This window comes from Heliangelus exortis, chromosome 3 (genome assembly GCF_036169615.1).
Source record: "Heliangelus exortis chromosome 3, bHelExo1.hap1, whole genome shotgun sequence".
In the NCBI taxonomy this organism is placed as follows: domain Eukaryota; kingdom Metazoa; phylum Chordata; class Aves; order Apodiformes; family Trochilidae; genus Heliangelus; species Heliangelus exortis.
This window is the reverse complement of record NC_092424.1, coordinates 36,683,029-36,708,380: the sequence shown is the minus strand read 5'-3', so window position 1 is coordinate 36,708,380 and position 25,352 is coordinate 36,683,029. Positions and strand designations below refer to the sequence as shown.

The following is a 25,352-nucleotide window of genomic DNA, read 5'->3' as shown; positions in this document are numbered from 1 at the left end:
ACATGTGTGATGCTTTTGGCCTCCATAGGGGTCAGCATGAGAGGGATTTTGTACTAATTTCTGGTTCAGGCTGTAACTTCAGCCTCTTATGCAGTCTCTACTAGTGCTGGGGGTACAAAAGTACCCCCACAGATCTGATTTTGAAAGCCCCTTCATCATGACACAATTTATCCATGCAGTGATGTGAATCTATTGAATCTGCTGTGCAATGAAAATTATGTACTAGGCAATTCTAATATGCCACTCAAGCTGCCATCTTACTCATTTTCTTACTTGTTTGTCCCTCTTTGTTGCTAATTAACTGGCATCTGCATCCATATTGGTGGTCCTGAGAGTACCCCTGGAAAAAAGATAAATCGTACTGAATGCTGCATACTGAAAAGAGCCCACACATTGCTGCCCACTTTTTGTTTTGGTTTGCGTTTTTGTTATTGTTGTTTTGTTATGTTGTTGTTTTGTTTGGTTTTATTTTTTAAACTGCTTGTATTCTTGCCAGTGGCTTGGAAAGAAAATGGATTTGGAATATTGCATTTCTCTTCCCAGCAAGATAATGTGTCTGAAATTTATTAAGTTTTTTTAGTGATGATGAAAATTAGAAAAGGAGGAGAGACAAATTGTAACAGCTTCAGTTGGAGGCTGTGATGGTTTAAACATATTTTTCTTTTTCAGGTACTTGCCATACTCCATTTGGTAATTACAAATCCATAACATCTTGGAACTGTAATGGAGTAAGGGTTTGCATGTTATGTGTAGTGTGGTGATGACACAGGAGGAGGAGGCTGCTGTATGAGGGAGAGCCTGAGCACCAAATTTTAATGTACATTGTAGCACTGCTGATGTTGGTCTGGCTTTAGTGCTTAGGTAAGAACCTTAAGACCCAGAGGACTACTGCAGTCTGAAAAGCCTGATATTAAAGTAAGCTACAGATAAAGGAAGCTGCAACAAAACTAGGAGTCAGCCTACATCAGATTTTGTCCCCTTGTTAAGATAATTAAGATTATTCATGTTAAGACTATTGCCTACTATTGCTCTTAAACTTTTTTTCATCCTGCAAGTGGCTTTTAGGTTTGGGGATTGTAAAAAAATAACCCGTGTTTCACTGGAGCCATCTCAGTATTTTAGTCCACATTTTAGCTATGCATTCTCTTCACAGACATACAGAAGCCCAGACAATGTCACCCACATCTTGCCCTGGCTGCAGGACCGTGAGCTAATTTTATAACAGTTGATGGGGACTTAAAGTAATGTTGCTAGGGTGCTGTCAGTGATGCTGAATAAATAGGGAAGGACTTGAGGAGAACAGCAAACAGCAGCTGTGATGACTTTTGTTCTGAAGCTACCTCTGCATGCCAGATTTTACCCTCCAGGCACAGCAGCAGAGCACGACTCCCACCTGTTATCTCTCACCATTGAGGCTTGCTTCTTTCTGTTTAAGTTAGGTTAAATATTTCCCCTTTTCCCAGGATTCAGAGCTCATCAGCCCAGCTGTGGTGCACAGTCTTGAAACACAAAACAGCTGGAGACATAATGTGAACGAAGTTCACCTTTTCTTGTTTACATTTGAAAGCTGCTGCACTGTTTATGGGATGATGCATTTGTTTAAATGAATGTCCAGCTATTATTGATTTTTCCACTCCTTTCTTTTTTTTTCTTTTTTTTTCCCCTCTTTTTACTTCTTCTCCCCCCTGGTTGTGTCACTGGTGTTGTGCAGCAGAAATCTCTCGCTTTAGCACACCTGCACACATGTTGACTGTGGAAAGAATTAGACCACGATCTCCCTACAGTTGCTGTGGTGAATCTCAGGCATGGATTTACCTGAGAGACCTTGTGGAGTGTCTCTCCTTCCTTTTGGCATCCCTGCAGTTCTCTGTCAGTGTGCATCTAACTGTTACTCAGCACACCAAAGGGTCACCTCGGTATGTAGCCCTCTTATTTTACCCTTTTTGTCCTCTCCCGTTTGCCCATCGTCTGTTCATACTTGTATCCTTCCAGGGTGAAATCCTGTAAGAAGGAACAAGAAGCAGGGATAGCAGTTGAGAATTTTGACCTCTTCCTGCATTTAGAGAACTGGTAGCTTAGAGCTTGTGAGGCCTGAAGGTACCATTATCAACAACTCATTTGCCCTACTGCCGAACACTGGGGTGTAGGAAATTATTGGCCAATAATTTGCTTGACACACCCATTAACTTGGAGTACACTGAGGTTTTAGCCTTAAGATAGGCAGCTAGCAGCAGTGGAAATACAGTTTTTGAGAACATGCTACACCTTTCAGAATCTCTTACTTACCCTGATCATTTACAGTTAAGGCCTTCTTTGATTCTGAATTTATCTAGCTTCAGCTTCACACTGAAAGGGTGGCTTTTACATGTTTACATTACTAACACAGATCCAAATTATTGATGTAATAATTTATTTTTACTACTTGTCTAAAAAGGAAGCAGTTTGAACCCATAAGGTTTTGTAGGTCTGAAATAAAAAATTGCACTAATGTGCAAGTACAGTGGCAACAGTATTAAACATCAGATGTCTCAGGCTTAGGAAGCAAAACAGTACAGACTGGTTGTATTAAGCTTGCCTGCTTCTAGGTGAGGTAAAACTCTGTTCTCTAGAATCCATCCTATATTGGTGGGAGAAAGAAGTACCTCTGCTGGGCAATTCAGCCCAATACAGGCAATGTGTTGCTGTTTGGAGATGTCCTTTTCTCTTTAGAGCTGCAGCAATGGCTTGTGTCATCAGAGTTGAGTAGATGAAGCACTTCTCCATCATTAGAAATGAGGAAGATCCTCTCTCCCCACCACCATTGCAGAATAACCTGCTTAGAAGGAAACTTAACTTCTTAACTTATCAAAGGAAAGTTGGGTTATGCCTTAAAACCTAGAGATTTATCTTCTTTACAATGTGTGCGGTCTGGGTTTTTTTTTTTAATTCTATCTCATGTAACCATAGATGGTCTCCATAACTATGGAAAACTCCTGTTATTCTTTGATTCCAGACCTTGGCCTCAGTCATACCTGGTCATAATGAGTTCCACTGAAGATTATTGTCTTTGTTTTGGCTTCATGACTCAACAGAGGGAATAAACATATTAGGGGTGGAATTCCTCTCCAACCAAAGGACAGAAATAGTGTATTGTGTGGGTCTTCTGGGCAAGCCAACATTCATTGTTAGCGAGCTAATTGTAAGCATGATGTGTCTTATACTCTGTGTATGGGAGTATGGATAGACCCTTGATAGATCATGCTCTCCCAAATGGCAAGAAGGGCAAAAAAGTAGTTTGTGACACTAAGTCACACTGATCTGTGCCTCAGACCTTTAGAAGTCTTTGTTTTCCAGTAGATGTTAACATCTGAAATTCATTTTTCTTCAAGGAACTTGAGCTTTCTTTAAGGAGAAAATGAGATCACTGTCATCAACACTGATCTTTTGCAATCTAACTAAAAAAAATACATTTATAAGCCCAGGAACTATTAGTATTATCTTCCTGAGGGTCTTCCTGAATTGACAGCCTGCATCTGCGTCCTTGTGCGCTGGAGAATCTTAGGGGATTTTTCACCATTTCCCTTCTGGCCCAGAGCTTGAATACCATGAGAATAATGGGGCTTGCCTTATTTTTATCCTCAGCCTGATAGCTGAGGATATAGCTACAGAGTTAAAGAGACAAACCCCAAACATTTTGAAGCATACATATGACTACCCATATATACCTTTTATTCCTTGTTATTCCTACTTCTTAGCTGTGAAAACATCAGATTCCTGTAAACATGACAAGTCCACATTCCAACGAAGCCTGTAAAAGTCATTGAAAGGCTGTCTTCTCCTTTTAGTTATAGTAATATAAATCTGGAATAACTCAATTCGCTTAATTTGAATTGCATGAGTTGACATAGGTGTGGCTGACAGAGGAGGCTGGCTTGCAGTTCCAAACACCAGGAAATAATGAGGTCAGACTTACTCCTGGGTCCAAAGACAGCTTTGTCTTCATTCCAGGTGAAACCACACCAAAAAAGCGATTTGTAGTTTTTGGGGGTTTGTTTTTTTTTCACCTGTAATTTAGTCACAATTAGCGTGTGGGTTATAGAGATGTCAAAGTACTTAGAGGAACAACAGCAGTTTTAATTGTTACTGCCTAATAACGTCTTAGTAGAAAAAATACACATAAAAGAAAATCCTTTTTCCCTTTTGAGTAAGAATAACACGGTTAGATATATAAAAAGTTACACTGGAGCCCTTAAGAAAATTGTTGAGAGTATTTTTCCAAGTCTATTTGAGAATTATTTTCTAAATTAGTTCTGAAGTATTTTAATTTCAAATCTCTCTCTCTGTCCTTTCTCCCCAGACAACACTGTGAACAAGTAACTTGAAGCTTTTATAGGAAGACTTGTAATTATGAAATAAGCTTCACAGAAATGTAATAAAATAAACCAGACTGAAAACTAACTCCAGCCTTTCCATACATCTTCTCCTTGTAGGCTTAAAAAAAAGCCTGAATCACCAGCAATAGTCAGTCATCCTTATATTTTCAGCGTGGCTCAAAAAGTCCAGGGAATGCACAGGGGAGGGGATGGGGCAGCAGGTTTTACACATTGGGCATAATTTTCTAATGAGACTAAAGCTGCAGGTGACAGCACACGTAGACAACTTGTGCACTATTCTGAAAGGAGGAGGTAAAACGGCTGAATAGTAATCCCAATTATCCCTTGAAATATTACCTGTATAAAAATGGGAGGGGAAAAAACCCACCCCATGAAGAAAGGAGAATGAGAACAGTAAGAGTGGCATAACCAGGGAAGTGTGTTGTTCTGTCTCAATTTTATGAAGCCATTCATGAAATTTTTTCCTGAAATGCTAACTAATCTCTCCAAATCCTGTTTCTGTAAAAAAGACTTGGAATCATTAGATGAGATCTTTCTGAGCTGTGGTGAACTCATTGACAAGTTGTTGGTTTGTTGTGTCTTGTTTTGTTTTATGTAGGGAAGAGCATGGTTTGGGGTTTTTTTGTGTGTGTTTTGTTAGATTTTTTTTTTTTAACAGAAAGATTTATCTTTGCAAAAGAACTAGAGCCTTGTCTCTTTTCAGTTTTTAGGAATAGGAGTAATCTTGCAAGCATTCATCCCTTAACACCTTCTGGGCTGTGCTAATTCATGTACTATTGATGTATAAATGCTGTACTATCTATTCTGAAAATTTTTTGTCAATGCAATTTCTCATGTATTCATGGATATAATTCAGAGATGTTATGACCTTATTATTCCGTCTGTGGATTTTTCACAGTGTATCTCTGTGCTAATAATAGTATTTTCTAAATGAAATATACTAAAATGTAAACATTATAGTATTTAACATTGCATTTATTTTGAATACTAAAATATTTAAATTTCAGTGTTGATTTAGTGTTGATAACTAAAATTATTTCAAAAATTAATTTGAGGAATTGTGCATTCAGAAATGTTTATAGTGCCAAACTTTCATAGATTTTTTAAAAAAATTAGCACAGTGACTAATGAAGCACTAAGCTGGGCTTAGTTTGCTTTGGGCAAACAGTGACAAAAATAAACTGTTTAATAGCATCTTCCTATATAAGGCAGTTTTCATTATGCCACAATATATTTATGGCATGGCAGGGTAAGCTGAAGGAGATTGTATTGGTGCAACCAATGTTAGTACAATATTCATTTGTAATATTTCTAGCACTGTGGCCCTTCATTGTATATTGCCAGTGGGATTTTCAGAACGTGCATCATTGACGTAATTTCTTTCCTCCCCTTGCCCCCCCCCTCCCCAAGGTCAGTGGAAATTTTAAATACTGAAATAAGAGCAGAGCAACTAGTGAGATCTTTTGAAATGGGAAGTCAAATACAGGGGAATGATTTTTAATTTTTTGTTAAAGAAAAAAAATATTGTGCTGTCTAATGAACTTCAATGGATATGAAGATATCCAATTATACAGGCACATAGCCATTTCACAGTGTCTTAAAGTATTTCTAAAGCTAGATGCCAAAGATTATATCAAACAGGATGCCTTTGCCAATATGGTGAAGTTAATGTGGCCTTTTTAGCATGTCTGCTCTGTGGTGCTCTCTTAGAGTCATAATATTTCTTCCATACTTGCTGTATTTAGCATACAACATAGACTCTCTGGAAGTAAATCAGGATTATGTAGAGAAAGTGCTTGTTACTTATGGGACTTATTCACTGGCAAAGAAGTTGAAATGTGTGTAGCTGGTATGATGGGAGCAGTAAGGAGGAGACCCTTGAGATCACAGGAGACATTTTCCTTTTGTCACTTCCCTGCCTGACACCTGAAGAAGAAATTTGAAGGAGAGAGCCCGGCTTTGCCTCTGCAGCTTCAGACAGAAGCTGACCCACTGGAGATGCAGGCAAGAGAGAATTCAGCTGCTGAAGTCAAAGAAGTATTTTCTGATTAGGTGTGAACGGATTTTATTATTTTTCCCTAAAGGCTTATAAGTTGACCAACTTCAGGTAACTTTTTATAAAGTGCCAAGGCACTTATCTAATGCCAGCACAGCTGCTGAAAAATGTCAAGCTTTTATTTCATAGCATGAAACAGTTAAGTAGCCAGAGGAATATTTTTAATCATGAGAAAAGCAAAGTAATATGGAGAGCTATGCATTTATTTTGAGATAGCTGTAGCCCCCGTTCTTGTGGATTTTTACTTCATGTGGTGATCCAGACAGTTCACATGATGCTTCCCGGCATCAATATTTTTCTGAATGCAACCAAGACCAACAACCCCAAAATCAAAAGCCCAGCTCCTTCAAATCTGCATTGTAAAAGAAAGCCCCAGATTTCAAGAATTTCCTTCCAGGTGTCTGAAAGGAGTGTTTTAAATTGAAAAAGATCAGTTGATGAGCTTTATAGGTGCTGTGTGTGTTTCCTGTGCTTGCAGAAACAGCAGACAGTGAAAATTCTGACATTGCCATATATGTAGCTCCACACCAAGAAGGATCCCTGTGTATGTACAGCATCAAACTGATTTATTTTGGAGTAACTTGAAGAGATGACATTCCTCACCAGCAAGTGATATTATGCAAGGCCAACATTGCAATTTTCCCATTTTCCCATCCCAACATCCCATATTTTTTGATATTTATAAAAAGAAGCTATTTTTGAACCGAAGTCCAGATCTTCTCAGCAGATACTCAGCAAAATCTGTGGTAAAATTAAATGAGCTTCCAGGGTGTGCTCCTGTAATTTTCACTAGCAATCAGTTAATTTAATTTTGCTGAAATCATTAAGAACACCTCTTGGAGCAGTTTAGTTTTCCAAACCTGACTTTTCTTTCTCCCTGCAAGTGAAATCACTGGAAACTGATTTGCATTTAAAGTAATTAACTTTGCACAGAGAACTAAGTAACATGTATATTCTTTCAGGAAAAAAACCCAACAAAATATGACTACTCAAGATGTCCTTGACCAGGGGTTGTGAAGTTGCTGATGGTGGGCCTTCCAGCAACTTAAATTTATAAACCAAACACATTCCCTTGATCAATAATCAGGATAATAGAATCTTTTAAGGAACATTTAGAAAATGTAACTCGATCTGACGTGATTATTCATGCTCACTTAAAAAAAAACAGTCAATCAATACCAGTTATCAGATTTTCTACAAACAGCAACAATGGAAAAAGGGAGAAGTTTGTAAAATTGCTCATAGAACATGGCTCCATGGCTTTCTAATAGTTGGTTAGAAGATGCAACACAGATTTAACTAAGAAACTTATGGGTTGACTCCATGCAGTATCAAGAAACATGAACAGTAAATGACACAGCAGTTAAGTCTCACATGGTGGTGTAATTTGGAAATTCTTTTCATAAGTCATCAAAGCATGATAGATTTGTAAGACAGGAATTAAAAACACTTCTACATAGATAGGGATCTTGGTCATACTAGATGGAGAAGGAAAATGATGATTGAGTTATGCTGATTCTGCTAAAGAGTGCCAGCTATATATTAAGGCAGTAAAACTCTGAAACATGGGAAGAATGTATTACTAGTTAATTACAACATCAAAATATGCCATTGAAGGGATTATTACTATATTTTATGGTTAACATTTTATCATGTCCTTGTTTATACTTTCTTTGATAATGAACTTTCCTTCTGAACTTTGAAATGTTAAATACTTGAGCATGAAATACTGTACCCCTTGTGTGTTATCAGAATAGTTCTTAATGTAGGGAGTAAGGATGTGACTGCAGAGGAATAAAAAAACCCAGATGGGAAAAGTGGCATCATGTATTGCATCCATGCATCAGAAGTGGTGTGATTGGTTTGGTGTAGATGTTTTGGTTTAGTTTTCCTGGTGGTGATGAGGTATGGAAAGCAAAAGCTTGTTTTATAGTGGAAAGCAAATTTTGCCCTGGCCCATCTGCTTTGTAAAGCTGTTGGGTTCCCAGGCCAGTCTCAGCAGCACCTTTTCAAATGTGGATGGCTGAAAGATGAACATCTCCTGTTTTAAGTAGTTGGACAACTGTTTGATTGCTCCTTTCTGTAGGAAAATAATCTCTTTGTGGACGGCTATAAGTGGCATCATTTTTCCTTTGGGTTCCCATTGCTCTCTCTGTATATATTACACATCTGGACTGTAAGTGAAACTTGCTCATTCCTCTGAAACATCTGTTGCATCCTGCTGCAGAGGAGGCCTGCTTATCTGCTACTTTCACTCTGTACTGTGTAATTTTATTAAATCTTTGTCTAATGACCCCCATGCCAGACATAGTCAATTCAAAACTGTACATGAATAGTTGATATTTGTTGCAAAAAGAGTTATTGTTTCAAAACTATGTAATTTATTAAAAAAAAAAAAACAAACAAAAAAAACAGGTGAAAAAAAAATCAAGTCAGTAAATAAGTGTAAAGTTTTTCCTTATCAGTTTGCAAAATGTAAATATCTAACGAGAAAAATGTTAGGAAGTTGCCAGTTTGAAAAAAAATTATTGCTTTCTTCAGTTTAAAAGTCTCGATTTGGTTATCCTATTTATGCTGATGCTCATAGTTTTAAGAATGAATGTGGTTGTTCCTGCTGCTAAGCCTTTCTGAGGGCAGAAAGAGATGGAATAGCAAATATTAGTTATCTCTGGAGCTCAGAAGTTACTTAGTAAGGGATGCTCAGCTAAACCAAGGAGAGAGAAAAGCCTTTTATTTGCATAAATGGATGTCTGCACAACCAGTAATCTGGAGAATGAGAAGTAATAAGAGTAGTAAACTTCTATAACCTTCCAGAACAGCAGAGCTAAATCTTTGCTTGTTTGGGTGGCTTGTTTATTGGTTTTCTACCACCCTCATATACCACTCAACCAAGGATGGGAAGGATGGGGGACTTGAACTTTGTATTTACAAACCTGTGTGGCTTCAGTTGGGTGGTTTCAAGCACTGCTTCATTCATCATTTAAACCACGTGAAGTAGTTACCTTTTTTTTTTTTTTTTACTAGTAGACCAAAGACCAAAGATGAGGAAAGCAAAGGAGATGCTCACACAAAGGAAAACTAGCTGCATTTTGCAAATACCCAAATTCTGCTATGAGAGCATTAAATATTTATCAGTGAATATCTGCCCATTGAGTATTTTGGTATATTTAATTTTTTTATTGTTATTGTCTGTCTGGACTTGAACTTATCTCCTTGGCCAAAGATAAAAAATTATTTTTGTCATAAAGGAATGGCATGTGAGGTAGTGCCTAGGTTTTCCTAGAGATTCAGTTAATGAGGTAAGAAAAGGGCAGAGGTAGGGAAGAATGCTTTGCTAGGCTGCCTTTTAAATTTTGTACCAGATTGAAAATGGAGGTCTGGCGGAAATAGTTTTGGTTTTGAAGGTCTGCTCCATGTTAACAGCACAAAAGGCAGCTGCCTAAAATAGGAAAATATTAGGAGGATGTTAGGGGCCTGTTTACTGAGGGCAGGGAGCTGTGGGTGATGTGTGTTTCCCAGGCTGCTAAGGCCAGCAGGGACCATGAAGCTTGCACTGATAAAGAGGGGATGATAACATCCTAATGTACTTTTACTTTTTCTGCAAAGTATTAAGGCTAGAGAGCTGCAGACTGTTTGTGACATGTGGTAATTTGTTGAAAATGACTATTTGCAAAATAGAGAGGACCCGTTATATTAGCAAAACTGACAAGAAAATAAACCACTATTTTTTTGTTTTACTGTTTGTTTTTTAAAAGAAAAAACTTTTGAAATAGGGAAGATAGACATGATGTTGGGTATTATTTGCCAATCAAGTTTATTTAAATGCAGTGTCTTAGATACTTAATAAATGTTGTAGTTTTCGTGGCTAATAAAACTTGGTTTACATTACACCCCTGGTCCACTATGATTTGCCTCCCAGGGCTCACTTAAAGTGCATTAAGAAGCTGCACACAAGATCAGGGTGATTTGCTGCAAAACTTAAATAATTCATTTATGCACCACTGCTCTCAGACAGTGTTTTTACAAATGCTATAATGAGACAAGCTGTGAAATGTTTTACATGGAGGAAATGGGGGCTGCTGCTGAAGTAAAGTCTTTCTGCACAGATTTTATTTCTTGAAGTCTCCAAGAGGACTTTCAAAGCATTACAGTGCAGACCACCAAAGCATGTTGTCCTACTGGTAAGGCTGTTTGTCCTAACTCAGCAGTAATATTTTTTACTTAGTGTACTTTCACTGGAGGACCTGAAATTATCATGGGATACTTGAAGACCAAAGAGCAAAAGCTTTATTTCATTATGCTGGGCAAAAGGCCCTTTTTTGACTCTGAGTTTACTTTGTCCACCACACTTACTCTTTGTCCACCACATACTCCTTACTCTGCCATATGCTTCTGTTTTTATTAAGTAGCATGGAAGAAATTGGAATGATCGAAGCATTGTTGACAACTCCCCTGATGTTAACTCTAAATTCTCGTCCTCTGGAGCTCTTTCTTTTGTGTAGCTATAACCTGCAATACCGTATGCAGAAGTCTTAATGTCATGAAGAAGAGGCTGAAAATATGTCCTGCACCTGCACTGTCAGGAAGCAGTTGTCCAGACATAAAATAGGTCTATTATTTGAATAAAAATGTTAGAATAAGTTTCAGGGAAAACTTATTCCCTGAAAATTCATTCCTACTGAGGTAGGGGGAAAAATACTGGGTGTAACTGCTCAGTAGCTTTGGTTGGAATTTGTTACTAATTGAAATAATTATAATTAGAAGCAGAATTTAATTTGTAGGATTAAGTATTCTACTTTTCATACCTTCTTATTGTGTCAAATTTGCTTTAGAATCTCTTGCTAAAAATAATTTGCAATTGCTTGTATTGTTGCATGGTCATTATAAATATCGAAGCTGGCAAAGGTTATAACCATTTTACAGACTGAAATCTGGTAAAAAAGCAGGAGAAGGGGATTTAGAAAATAAAATGTTTGGGCTGCCACTAGGTAAAGATCCCTTTGAATTTGTTAGAATTTCTGTGAGCATTTCCCCCCTCTTCTCAACCAGTTTTGAATCCAAGGAAATTACCATCTGTGCATAGATATGCAGGAAATGAGCTAAATTTGTAGTGTAAACATTTTCAAATGAATATTTGCACAGTACAGTCTCTCAGCAATGCATTATCCTCTTTTATTTGATAATCAACACATATCCCTTATGAGCTGCGTTGAAAGGGAAGAGAATGACTCTCACTAAACTCTAATTATCCTCTCCTTTCTCCTGGGAAGAGCTCTCTCTAAGCTTCCTTTTGTGAGCTGCTGTGTCTTTCAGAGTCCTTCCACCTCTTGATCACTCTTTCCCCTTATTTTGCCTCAAAGTGGACTCCTAGATGTAAGGGCATAGCCCGAGAGCACAGCCAGCTCTGTATAGGGACATTTGTTGAATTTCTGTAAGGTAGGATTGCCAGGCTGACCCAAAGCCTTGGAGACATTCAGAGCAATTAACTTTCGGCTGAGGTTTTATGCAGGACACAAGCTTGTGGTAATACATAAATATTTCTTGGCTTAGGACTGGGAGAACAACATATTTCCATTAGCCCCAACGTCCTTTTGACTCAATTCAATCTGTAGCAACATGAGTCAGCTGTTTCAGCTGAAGAGTGTTTCTAATTCAGCCTTTTTCTAATAAGCACGTACGCATAACGTGAGCTTCCTACACCGATTAATCCGTGTTTCCTCCATATGGTTTGTAGTTTTTTTATTTTCTTTTAATTCAGTGCAAGCTGCTGAATAGGAAAATGCAGACAAAATCTTGTTCTAGGGGAAAAAAAAGAAAGAAAGAAAAAAAAAAAGGACTCCAGCTGAAGTTGCCAGGGAATTGCCAAGATTAGCATATCCTGGTTCTTTTGGGAAAGGAATTTTTCAGCCAGTCCTTCTGACTACTAGGGTTTGAAAATGGGTGAAGTCCTTGAGCTGTCCTGTTTAGAAGGCCCTGCATTTTTTTTAGTTGACTTTCTGAAGGCAAGGTTTGTAGAAGAAGAAAGCTTGGCCAAACCTCATTGAAGCTGATTCAAAAGGACAAAGGAATAGGCCTGGTGAGTTGTCCTGAGAGTATTCAGCTAAGATACGGCATCCCCATGAGGGAGAGAGAGGGGGTGGGGATGTCAGAAGACAGGAAAGGAAGCTACTGGGGTAGGTCTGTGTTTGGAACAATACAGGACTTAAGAGGTTTGGAAGTAGATTGTATGAATGAAAGTAGAATGACTCAGTTTGCTAATTTTAATATACAGATAGCAGAGCTAGAGTGATACTAACAAAGCCCTGCTATTGCTACTGCTAGGTCATCAGGATAGAAGTGTAGGCTATAAGTGGCATCACTTTTCCTTTGGTTGTGTGCATCCACATCCACAGAGAAAAAAAAGACAAGGGTACACAGGTACGGTAAAGCAGTGAAAAATCTATCTCCCCCTACAGCAACCTTGATTAACACCCTTCAAAAAAATCCAACAAACAAACAAGAAAAAAAACCCTCACTCAAAAGAAAAGCAAAAAACAGCAAAAAAATCCCTAACCAAAGTAGCCCTTCAGATTTTTTCTTTTAGTACCAGTGAAATCTAATGGCACAGTTTTTTGCCTTCAGATAGGGAAAATGTTAATTCTCGGAATGCACTTTACACAAATTAAAGTCCTTTTCCTCTTCCAATCATAATTTTTAACAAAGGAATCAGTCTCCTTGCAAACCAAGGTGAACAAATAGATATATATGTATAAAATAATTAAATTGCTTTTTTCTTATTATAAGAGTTTGTTTGGTTTGTAAAACGAAGCCGGAATATTTATGTCCTTCTTCTTAGGGAAGGTCAGCAGATATATACTCAATTACCTATTTGTGTGCGTTAAATCAAACGACTCTATATTCAATATTTTGTTTTTTAATTTTGCCTGTGCAGGAAGCTGGAAATCCAAATTAATGACTCTCCCCCAGTGACATAAATTCTGCAAGGTGTTTGTAGCTTGCTTGGCTTGTTAAACTGCTCTGAGGTGATTGATAACCATTGTCCTCTCTGACAGCGAAGCCTGCACGGCAGTGGCAAGTAGACCAGCAAGCATGCAGAGAACTTGCACTAGGATCAAAACCTGAGATGTTTTCATTAATTCTACTTCCAGGTTTTGAGGAATGGTTTCTAAGTAGCCTGGGACTCTTCTTGTCTTCTCCCTAACAGCTGCTGTTAGACATGATAATATACCAAAGTCACTGCAGCTGGGCAAGGAAAAGTAAAGCTTGTTTCAGTGGGGTATCTGAGGAAAGCGAAGTCCCTTTAACTGAGGAAAGAATTGCTGTGACGGGACTATCTTGTGCACTCCCTGTACTGGTTATATAGTATGGTTGGTAGTTTTCACTTGCAGAGGGTCCCCACATGAGTGGTGTATTGGAGGTCCCATTATTTCCCTCTTTCTGTGTTTACCTGAGCTGACTGGTTTGACCCTGAACCTGCAAGGGCAGATTTCTTCCAGAAAACAAAATGACCATTACAAAATCTGAGCAGCAAACATTCCAAGATGCTTTGCACCATCTTTTGTGTATTCAGATCATTATTCTCAAGCAGTGACTAACCCTGTGCTGCAGAAGATGTCTCAAGCCAGGACAACCTTTACTCTAAGGGACTGGGAATCTGGCAGACCTGTGCAGACAAGATGAGGTGCAAGCACCTTGGAAAAGGCTTCTATTAATTTTTGAGTTTTGTTTTAATTTCAAACTCTATTTCTCATTGTATGCTACTGGGGTGGAGAATGGATTTGTCTTCTATGAGTTAATATTTGTGACTCTTGTGGATTTGCTAAGGGATAGCTGGTGAGTTGATATTATTAGGATTTTTCTTGTAATGTGGTAATTCAGTTCATCCCAATTCCTTCACAATACAGAACCTGAATTTGAATGATAGGTATTATCTTCAGTAAGTCCTTAGAAAGGTATAACTGAAGACAGGTTAAACATCCAGTAAAAATTGCATTGATCTAGCAATCTATGTAAAAATTGGAAAAATAATTTAAAATGTATGGTCTTGAAATAATGAGTATGCAACATTTAAAGAAATAGCTATTGCCAGAGCTTTGAAATATTAATCTGAATCAAGGTTAAACTTTAAAAGAATCAAGGTTAAACTTTACAAATGACCCTTACAAAGGGTTGAAGTAAATTAGTTACTACTTATCCACAGTCACCTGTGGATGCTGAGGTTGCCAGAATCCCAGCAGAGATGCCTGTAATGCAGCACAGGCACCTCTCTCTAATCAATGTATTGTTACTGCTAGTTTTTATTTTCTTTTTAGGCTGTGGCAGAATGCAAATGTAAGTAAAAGAGCTGTGCACATTGCTCTTTCCATAATCCTTGTGCTATGAACTCCTTTCCCCCCATAGGCTATTAGTGTCTTTGAATAAGTGTCTAGTTCCTTTCAATAAACACTGTGCATCTGAAGTTAAAGTGGCTGGTAGTAACTAAAGTGACAGCTACTTAACTGCTAGCAACAAGAAGAAGCTTGTTAAACCTGAAGATGTCACGTCATTTTTGTAGCTTGATTTCTGAGCTCTAAGAGACTATTGCCATATTTTCTAGGCAGAAACAGGTAGTCAACTAGGATGTTTATTCACTGAAGGTCAGGCTTTTGTATTATGAAACTTCTAGCAGATGTGATAAGCACTAAATTGCAGATCTATCACCTTTTCTTTTCTATCGTGGGTTTTTTTTTTTTCCCTTTATTTTTTTTTTCCCCCTCCCAGTGAGTGTGTGTGTGAAATCAGCAGAATACTGCCTGTGTTTGATTTATGGCCCACTTTTGACCAACTCTTATCAGGTTCCCACAAGCCCTTTTCTGATGCAGCTCATGTCTGAATGACAATAGACAACCAGTGCCATTATGCTCCAAAATCCCTCTCTGCATTCTAGACACCTAAGATTACATCTGGGCTATTGATTTATTACTCCCTCCCTTTTTTTTTTTCCCCACAGGGACTAGTTTGTTCAGCCTGAACAAGATAGACTATTATTAAACTGAGCAAACTACTCCATGTGAACTTGGTAAAGAAATAATCATTTGCAACCGCCTTTCTAACCACCCAGGTTCATAAAGAAATGTAGGTGTTGAAATATTAAGACTGTTTATATATGGGTCCCACCATTCATGTTTGTTCAGATTATATATAATTTATATACATGAAATGAGACCCAACAGGCATTCTGTTGTGTTGGACATTATAGGCATATTGCCTGAAGCACCACAGTATTACCACCCAATGTACAAAACCCAAATTATTACAAATCTGTGTTATAGAAATACTTGCTGTAACGCCAACTGTATCTGTGGCAGGGAGGTTTTATGACACCTTTTAGAGCCTCAGCAAAATTTATATGTTCTACCAGTAGATTTTTTTTTTCTTTTCCTTTTTTTGGGAGAGGAAGCTATAAATTTCACAGTACGTTAGATTTTTATATCTCCTAAAAATATACTGTGCAGGATTCACATTTAATATCCCTCAGCTATAGTCATCTGTGTATCTAAGTCAGTAAGTGAAAAGAGACAGACAGGGTCTCTAGTTAAAATGGTTATTTTTTTCTCTCTTTTCTCTTCCCCGTGCACCCCCTTTCCCTCCCACAAGCATATACCTCACCCTTCCATGAAATAACATTACAAAAGCTGATTTGCTCATTCAGGGCTGGCACAGGAAAGCCTCTCACCTGCTTCTCGAAAATTCAGACCACCATCTTTTCAGACCAACAAGGTTTACAGGTGCTCTGAGAAAAACCTGAGGTTCAGCATGGACCAAACACTACAAGTGGAGTCTTTCAGAGCTGTGCTCCTCCTGTTGTTGGCTGTGAAGAGAGATTTGCTTAACACTCAACTAAACTTCCTATAGTTTATGTCCTACCTCAATGCATCTGTTTTATTCTGCCAGCTATTCAATTTATTGTATACAAGCTTCAGTCATTGCTTGAGTCCTCTTAGACTGTTTTTTTCAATAAGGCATGTCACACCCAGGCTGTAATTTAAGCATTTCCTTTTACTGCCCTAGTGTACAGCTGATAATTAAAAAAAAAAATTTTTTAGGCATTCCTTTGTTCTCTTGTGGAGCAAAGCTCCCTATCAGTAGAGAACAAGATAATGCCAGCATCGTGTGTGGAAAAATTAACTTTCACCATTCATTACTAGATGTCTGTTTTCTAGGTGATCATTTTCTCATATTTAGGAATAAAATAGTCCTCGTGGAAAAACATTTTTCAATTGAAGCTTTACAATTGTTTTGTGGTTCTTTCTGTGGGCTTCTGTTTCTTTGTGCTGTTCAGGGCTTGATCTTGCCCAGATGCTGTTCTAGTAAAACACCTATGGACATGCTTTGCAGCATTTGGAAGCTCAGACATCCATAAATGCTTTTGAAATATTGTAATATTTCTGCTCAAAGATGGCTAGTCCACAGGGCATCTAGGCAATGCTTACCACTGAGGCCTTTAAGAAAGCAAAGAGGGTTTTTCCTGGGAAAATCGTGCTTTTTCAATTAGAATCTAGTTGAGCATCTAAATATTGGGATGAGAAGAGGAACTGTGTAATATGGTGAATGGCGAACTGGAAGTTGTTTCAGTAGGGAAGAAATACATTAAACAGAAATTCATAAATCAGTTTCACAAACCCACAGATTTCATTGCTATAGGTAACAGAGAGCACTCCAGCTCTGTAAGGATACTGGAGAGTTACTGTAGTTTCAGGTCTGAGTAGGGAGATAATTAATGGCAGATGGAAAAGGATGAAATGTTTTTTCCTTGGAATGGAGCAAGTAAGAAGGGATGTGAAGGCAGCACAAAACAAGAAGTTGAGAGTCAAGCGAACTGAAATATGGCAGGCTGAAAAACCCAAAAGGGAACACTTTTTCCCGTAATGTGTAACTCAGCTGGGAAATTCTGTGCTTCTGTTCAACTGAGAATAAATCAAATTTTAGAGGGAGATAACCAAATTTATAGCAGTAGTCCATGCTACAGCAGGAAGAGCAATGGCAAGGTCATTAGAAATGCGCTGCATCCAGCCGTCAGTCACTGGGTGTTTAGGGGTTGAGAGGGACAAACAGCCAATAATTACAGGTAGCAGATTTGCACCTTGAAGCCTGGTCCTGGCCACAAGAGACTGCCTTCCATGGACAATCGCCCTTACCTAGTATTGCAGTTTCTTTGCTTTTATCATTGAATTCAATGTTTTGTAAAAGTTTGGGACTGGGGTGTTGGATGTCCTGTGCTCAGTGTCTTCCCCAGGCTCTCGATGTCATGGTTTGCTGTTGTATGGCAGGAACAGAAATTGCAGCAATGCAAACAAGCCAAGAAAGATTTAAGCCTTGACTAAGCTGACAGTCACTTTTGTGACAGTCACTTGCTGTTTGGAGTAAGCTCTCCAGAGTCTTTCCAGCCTGTGTTACTCTTGTTTCATTTGTCTTGGTCTTGCCAGAAAAAGCACTGGCAGAATCCTGGTCTGGGAAAGCCATATCTAGTTTTCTGGCTCCATGGAGGACCTTGTCCTCTTCCATGGAAAATCCCCCCTTCTCTTATTGCAGTTGACTTGAAATTGTGATTTATTTGTCTAAAGGCATTTCCTGGTTTCACTTGCGTTTGGAGCAAAAACCTACTTTTTTTCCTCTTAGCTCCTGGTGTCTTCTACCCTGGAATACAGACACTGGCCTGCACAATTATTGGCTTGCATAATGCTGCTTGAGATAAAGGTCATAAATGGTCTTATTTGGAAATTAATTCAAATAAGAAAGAGAATGAGCCAAAACCAAACCTCTACTGGGCATGTTAATAATGTCATTTGTTTACAGAGTGTAAGATCACTGCTAGAGGACATCCTGAATCATTGGCTGTATCCCTTAGTGTTTGCCCTCGGTTGTCCCTGTTGTGGGAAAAGCAAGTCCAAAGGTCAGAGAGTCTGCTGGACCAACACTGCCTGAAGACAGCTATTCATCTTCTGGAAACCCAGGCTGATATTTTGAAAGACCAATGTTAAGACTTTGATGTCTAACAAAAAAAAAAAAAAAAAAAATAGATGGGATTCACTTCATTCTATGGACTAGTTCCGGTACAGTCATTGGCACTGCAACCAGGAGGAATTAATGCTGCAATTCGTGAGTGCTAACCAGGAAAAAGGAGACTGTTGTAGTGTCAGAAGAGTGTGGCAGCAGATCAGAACTGGTGTCTGGGGGCTGTGACTGTGGTGCATGTGCCAGGAAGGCCTGGCAGCCTGCATTTCAGTTGTGCTTGTTTCTTGCACATGTAAAATCTGTGTGAGGTTTTGTTGGTTTTTTTTTTTTAGCAGTCAATATACGGTATTTGCAGAAACGTTCCCCACAGAAAACATTTGTTTTATTGCTTCTATCAAGCACACATTAAAGGGTGACAGAAGGCACAGTCAAAATATAATCTTTTAGACAGTTTGCCGTATAGGCAGGCAGGGTTTGTGTAGCTCTGTACAAAACTTACACTGGGTTTCAGCAGGTAGCAGGTAAAAGAGCAAACAAATAGGGAGCCATATTGTCAGCCATGCTGCTAAGTGCTCCGATGCCCTTTCTTAAGCATTTTCTAATCAACAACAACAAAATCAGATGTTTCTATCAGAAAAATGAATAGCACAAACACATGGCTCTTGGCTCTTTTCTTCAGTAAGCAGCAGCAATTGATTACCTCTTGGAACATGTTGCATCTATAGAGAGAATTTTAAACTTGTTTGTTTTGAGGCTTTTTTTGTTGTTTGGGTTTGATGTGGTTTTTTAAGGTTTAACAGTATCTCTGGACAGTTCAGCCACAACAGTGATGCACATTTAACTTGTGGTAGAAGGTGAAATTCTGGCTTCAGCAGCAGATACACAAATGATGTCGTCCCATGAGTTCACTTGTGCTTTTGGCTTAAGAGAGCACATTTCACTTATTACAGTGAATAAAGAGCAGGGAATATCAAACACTCTGCAAAGGTCTCCTGAGTGTATCTACAAATAGCAGGTAGTATTTATGCTCCATTTTGTATGCTTGTCAACAGCTCTTTGTGTCAGAATGGTTTTTTTAGTGCAGGTTGTCCTCAGAAAAGTAATGAAAAGGTGTGAACATTGTCTCAGCTGCCATAAAATGTTACATTCTCTTTAGTGTAAATCATCATCCTTAAGTTCATTTACCTTAATACAGTTTATTCTTCATGTTCCATCAGTTGAGCCTGAGTCTTCCAGATGAGTCATTTGTTCTATGCTGGATTTGGGGGGGCAAGCTCATTTTTGCATATAATGAGCATTATGCATAGACCTCTCCTGCTTTCTGCTCATTGAACTGAAATTGCATTTCTTGAACTGAGGTGTTATGAGAAAAAGCAGGGTTGTGGCAACCTAAAAGAAGAGGAGAAAACAGCTTCAGGGAAAAAGTCTGCTGTATCACAATAGCAAGGGTGCTGATGGAATGGTGTAACAGCCCTGAGGTTCAACAAGGCCAAGTGCCGGGTCCTGCACTTTGGCCACAACAACCCCATGGGGAGCTCCAGGCTGGGCACAGAGTGGTTGGAGAGCAGCCAGACAGAAAGGGACCTTGGAGTTTGGATTGACAGGAAGCTGAACATGAGCCAGCAGTGTGCCCAGGTAGCCAAGAAGGCCAATGGCATCCTGGCCTGTATCAGGAACAGCGTGGCCAGCAGGTCCAAGGAAGTGATTCTGCCCCTGTATTCAGCACTGGTGAGGCCACACCTCGAGTACTGTGTCCAGTTCAGGGCCCCTCAGTTCAGGAAGGATATCGAGGTCCTGGAGCAGGTCCAAAGGAGGGCAACCAGGCTGGTGAAGAGACTCCAGCACAGATCCTATGAGGAGAGGCTGAGGGAGCTGGGGCTGTTCAGCCTGGAGAAGAGGAGGCTCAGAGGAGACCTCATCACTCTCTACAACTCCCTGAAAGGAGGGTGTAGCCAGGGGGGGGTTGGTCTCTTTTCCCAGGCAACCCTCAGCAAGACAAGAGGGCACGGTCTCAAGTTGTGCTGGGGGAGGTTTAGGTTGGACATTAGAAAGAATTTCTTTACTGAGAGGGTGATCAAGCATTGGAATGGGCTGCCCAGGGAAGTAGTGGATTCTCCATCCCTGGAGATATTTAAAAAGAGACTGGATGTGGCACTCAGTGCCATGGTCTGGTAACTGCAGCGGTAGTGGATCAAGGGTTGGACTTGATGATCTCTGAGGTCCCTTCCAACCCAGCCGATTCTATGATTCTGATTCTCTTTTAGTCTTCTGCACCAATGTGTACATCAGGAATTGCCCCACTGCAGTGGCTGAGGAACATTCCCAAAGCTAGCACACATGTAGCCTGGGCTGTCCCCAAAGCCATGCAGATGTATGGACTTGGGCATACAAGAAGCTAACATCAGTGAACACTGAGCAAGTGAAAGAGCCCTGAAGGATGACAGCAGAGTTCAACTGGTGTCCTCAGCAGCTACCTTGGCGTGCCAGCTGCTTTGCCTGTGACCTGTTCTGCCCAAGGGTCACCTCATGGGCTGATTTAAAGGAGGGATGTAATGCAGGATAATATAGCCACTGACCTTGTGAATTTTTACATATAACTCATCACATAGAAGGTGCTTGTTGGAAGGTTTGGCAAATGGATGGTGGAGACTGGCAGTGTGTGTGGAGTGGAGGCAGGGGTCGATGTAGTGTGTATGAAATGAAAGATGAGGACAGGGCTAGGTCAGGAAGAACATTGCATCTTGGGCAGTTGTCTTTTGCACTGTCCAAATTTCACAAACAGTTTTTCTGTCTCCTCCATCAAATCAAAGACATTTGTATTTCATGCTTTTAAACACCACTGTCTATTTCTTTGAGGATTTAAAAAAATATCTGAGCGTGTACACACAGAGATAGAAGAAAATAAAAAATCTCTCCATAGCTTCAGGTCATCATTCTTTTGACTGTGTGAAGCTCACCTATTGACAGAAATCATCTACCTCCAGCTGATCTTACTTCTCAGCCAAGGTCTGAGGGTCTATCACCTCCTGTCATGTTCTGTCACACAAACATCACATGCAGTTAGAAAGATTTGTTGCAAGTCTGTTGGATCCTTTTGTATTTTTTTAAACCACATAATACAGTGGGTGTGAATTGTCTTATAGGGTAAAGCTGGGTCTTAATTTATGCCAGTAATCTGCCCAGAGTGTGCTCAGGACTCCTACAGACTGTATGAAAAGTGCTGGAGTCAGGCCCTTTTCTCCTCAAGACTCAGAAAGGGCATGAGTTGATCTAAACACGTGTATCTTCTGTGCCGGGAGGAATAAGGAGAAGGGGGGGAGAAAAAAAATCAGTACTGTCTCTGGCTGAATTTCTAGTTCTGTTTCACAAGGTTGTTACTTGGCTCATCTTCTTATGTCCAGACATTGCAGAATAGCCTTGCTGCATATTCCCTCTGCATTGGACCACCTGGATTTTTATCAGAGAGAACAAGCCTGGCCTTTTCCTTCAGCTTCGTCTTTGTCTTGTTTGGTTTTTTATTTGGGTTTTTGTTTGGGTTTTTGTTTGTTTCTTTTCCCTTTTTTCCCTTTTTTTCCCTTTTTTTCCCTTTTTTCCCTTTTTTCCCTTTTTTCCCTTTTTTCCCTTTTTTCCCTTTTTTCCCTTTTTTCCCTTTTTTCCCTTTTTTCCCCTTTTTTCCCCTTTTTTCCCCTTTTTTCCTTTTTTCCTTTTTTCCTTTTTTCCTTTTTTCCTTTTTTCCTTTTTTCCTTTTTTCCCTTTTTCCTTTTTTCCTTTTTTCCTTTTTTCCTTTTTTCCTTTTTTCCTTTTTTCCTTTTTTCCTTTTTTCCTTTTTTCCTTTTTTCCCTCTTTTCCCTCTTTTCCCTCTTTTCCCTCTTTTCCCTCTTTTCCCTCTTTTCCCTCTTTTCCCTCTTTTCCCATTTTTTCCATTTTTTTTTCCATTTTTTTTCCTTTTCCTCTTTTTCCCTTCCCTCTTCTTGCCTTCTCTAGGCTGTCACAGCTGTGCCTCTTTAATGCCCTGTCCTGGCTGCTCTGATGCCTTTCTCACCAAAGCTCTGAATGGGCAAGGCAGACAAATTACTTTACAAAGCACAGGACCTGCAATATCCTGTTCTTGGCCCTGGAAAAGCAATGGCTTGTACAGATTCTGCTACTGTGCATGAGATCTTTAAAAGGAGAAAGAGGATGATTGCCTGGCAAAAATCAACTACATTTGCATGAACAGCAGGTTTTAACTTGTATATGTGAAGTTTTTAGAGGCTGCTTGGCAGAACTGAGAGAAATGACCCATGGGATTGTTAAAAGATCTTTAAGTTCATTTTGCTATATTACAGGCTCAATTCAGAAGATGCTTATGTCATTACAATTGGCATTGAACTTGAAGAACTTTTCTTGATATAATTTGAACTAGTAAACTTTTAAACATAGTTAAAACAGTATAAAACTTAAACATACCTTTCCCCCCTCTTTTAAACAAATTCTTACTGTTTTTCTTTTGCTTTCTGAAAATTTGTCTTTTTGCTGTCACAAACCTGTCCAAACTAAAGCACTTAAAATGCTTTGGAATAAATTGTAATGATGATAAGAAGCTGCTGTTTTCAAGGTCTGGAGAGAAGTAAGAATGAGGTTATAATTTTGAAACCCCAAAATAATTTGCCTAAACCGAAGCTCAATCCACATTATCTGTGGTATGGAAAAATCAGTCAATTGGCTGTATTGACACCACTCCATTAACCAGTTTGTCTTCAGTCCTTGACTAGGTGAAGAGCCCATGAGGAGACAGGTCCTATCCTCAGCTACATCACTTGGAAGAAGAATGGGGCCAAAGTAATGTTTTAAAGGTTTTCTTTTATTTGTAGAACAAATGTTTTCACCCAGCTGTAGCACAGACAAAGAATGTGAAAGAAATACTACAATACCCTTGTCTATTTGTCTGTTTCTATAAGGTCACCCATCACCCTGGTATCTAAGTGTCTTTTCTTCTTTCCTTTAAGGGTCCTGGTCAAGAGTTGAAAATAAGTAAAAAAGAGAAAAAAAAACACAAAGGAAGAGGCATATGAAAAGCAAAAAAATATGGAGTTGGAGGTGAACCTAAACACTCAGAGGTAATTTGCCTTGAGGAGCAAGAACCCTTGAGACCTATCTGTAGACGTTGGAAAAAAGAATCTGTGAACAATAGTAAAGGCTATGAACGTGCTATTCTCTGACAGGTATGTAAACCTGAAGATTAAAATAACAGCTTCAAAAATCCTTCTGTCAGAGAGAGTTTGCTTTAGCTAGTCTGGGTTTCAGGGGAAGTATCACAAAGGCAATATATATTAAGTGGAGATAGCAAAGGAAAAATTTGTGGGAAATTTTTAAACAGGTTGGTTCTTGAAGCATATTCTATGTAGTTTGATGAAGTTTTCATGACATTAAAATAGCATTATATAAGATCAGGTAATTAAGGATTAGAACTGGTGGATTTCTAAAAGATTTTTTCTACAGATGTTGAATCATATCCAAGCTGAATAATTTCGTACTTAAAAGGAAGGTGAAGAAACAGTTGGAAAGGACATAAAATTGAATTTTCCTTTTATTTGTCTTTGTGCCGGTTACTGTTTTGTTTTGAAAACATTTTTACTAACAGTTCTGAAAGTCCCAGCACTCCCTTAGTTTACAAAGTAATTGGATTCCTTAGTAGGCTTTTAAAGTTTTGTCTTAGTTTAGCAGGGTATTTCCACTCTGTCATGTTTTGCTTTTTTTTTGTACTTAAACTCATGGTGATACTGAAGAGAGGATGGCAGGTATTTCAATCACATGTCAGTTACCCAGTTTTCCTATGTGCATTCTGCCCTGAAAATTGTGTTGTGAGAAACAACCTTGTGCTTTAGTGGTGTCAGTCTGCAATTGTTGTGCAGCTTATGGAGAAGAGATGGGAGGGTGAGGGTAGCCAAGTGTCTTCACCTCCATCTCTGGGCTTTGAGTGTGCAAACCACTGTAAAAAACCAAGAGAATTCCTGGCTGCAGAGAGCAGGCATGATGTACATAAAAGGAGTGAAATTATTCAGCATGCGCTCGTTGATATTTCTTTGTACAGCACCTTCCTCCTCCCAGAGATCCTCCTTGAGGTTTGCAGATGACCACAGGTAATTTCTTGTCACTAGTAATAGCTTTGTGAGGCAGCAATATGTGGTGCAAGATCTTATTACTTAAGTGGCATTTAACAGACCTAGTTACCCCAAAAGCTAATTGCTAGCTTTTAGACATCACCAAGCCTTCCAGCAACGTGGTAGACCTTGAGAAGTCTCTAGTAAAAATTTGGCAGCCATCGGGACACTTTCAGGTCAGCTTTAAGGCCCACTGGAATCAATGGCTGGCTCATGTTGTGAAGCAAATAGACTGAAAAGTCAATTTCTCAAAAGCATCTCATGAACTTTGACATTTACTTTGATAAATCTCATGCCCCCATACATGTCCACTGGTACAACACGCTGCTTAGATCTGTGACCAGCTCAGAAAGATGTGAGTCACTGCACTGACATGGTGACTCACATCCTTCACCAGCATCCCATAAGCTGCCCTGCTGGGTTGGCCTTTTTGCTACAAGAGGCTGTTGAGAAGGCCTGTCTGTGGTTTCAGGTGTTTATTAAAGGCAAACAGGCCATGATGATGGATTGTGTTTTGGCTGATTGCTTGGAAAGTTTGACCCCATATAATGACCCCAAATACTGGGATCTCTGTGTGGTTTTCTCCTATTTTATCCCACTAAAAATGTCATATGTAAAAGAATTAATTCAAGAGGAAGAACCTTTTTCAGAAATAACCCCCTCAACCCTCAAATAGGACCAGTAAAATAATTTTTATTTTAATCGTTTTGTCTTTATTTCAGTTTGTATGTACACCTTCTATGCAATCAACTTGATCACAAATCCACTGAAACGTTCACAATTTTT

The 25,352-nt window shown here is 39.1% G+C and overlaps 1 long non-coding RNA gene across 1 annotated transcript in view; it reads left to right on the top strand.

Annotated features, from left to right (window-relative positions):
* The window catches only part of LOC139795506 (uncharacterized), a 121,852-nt gene extending 98,187 nt beyond the window's left edge, over window positions 1-23,665 (top strand). Inside the window, exon 3 of the long non-coding RNA XR_011725528.1 lies at window positions 23,412-23,665. This is a non-coding gene — a long non-coding RNA (uncharacterized lncRNA). The remainder of the gene's footprint in view (window positions 1-23,411) is intronic.
* The last annotated feature ends 1,687 nt before the right edge of the window (window positions 23,666-25,352 follow it).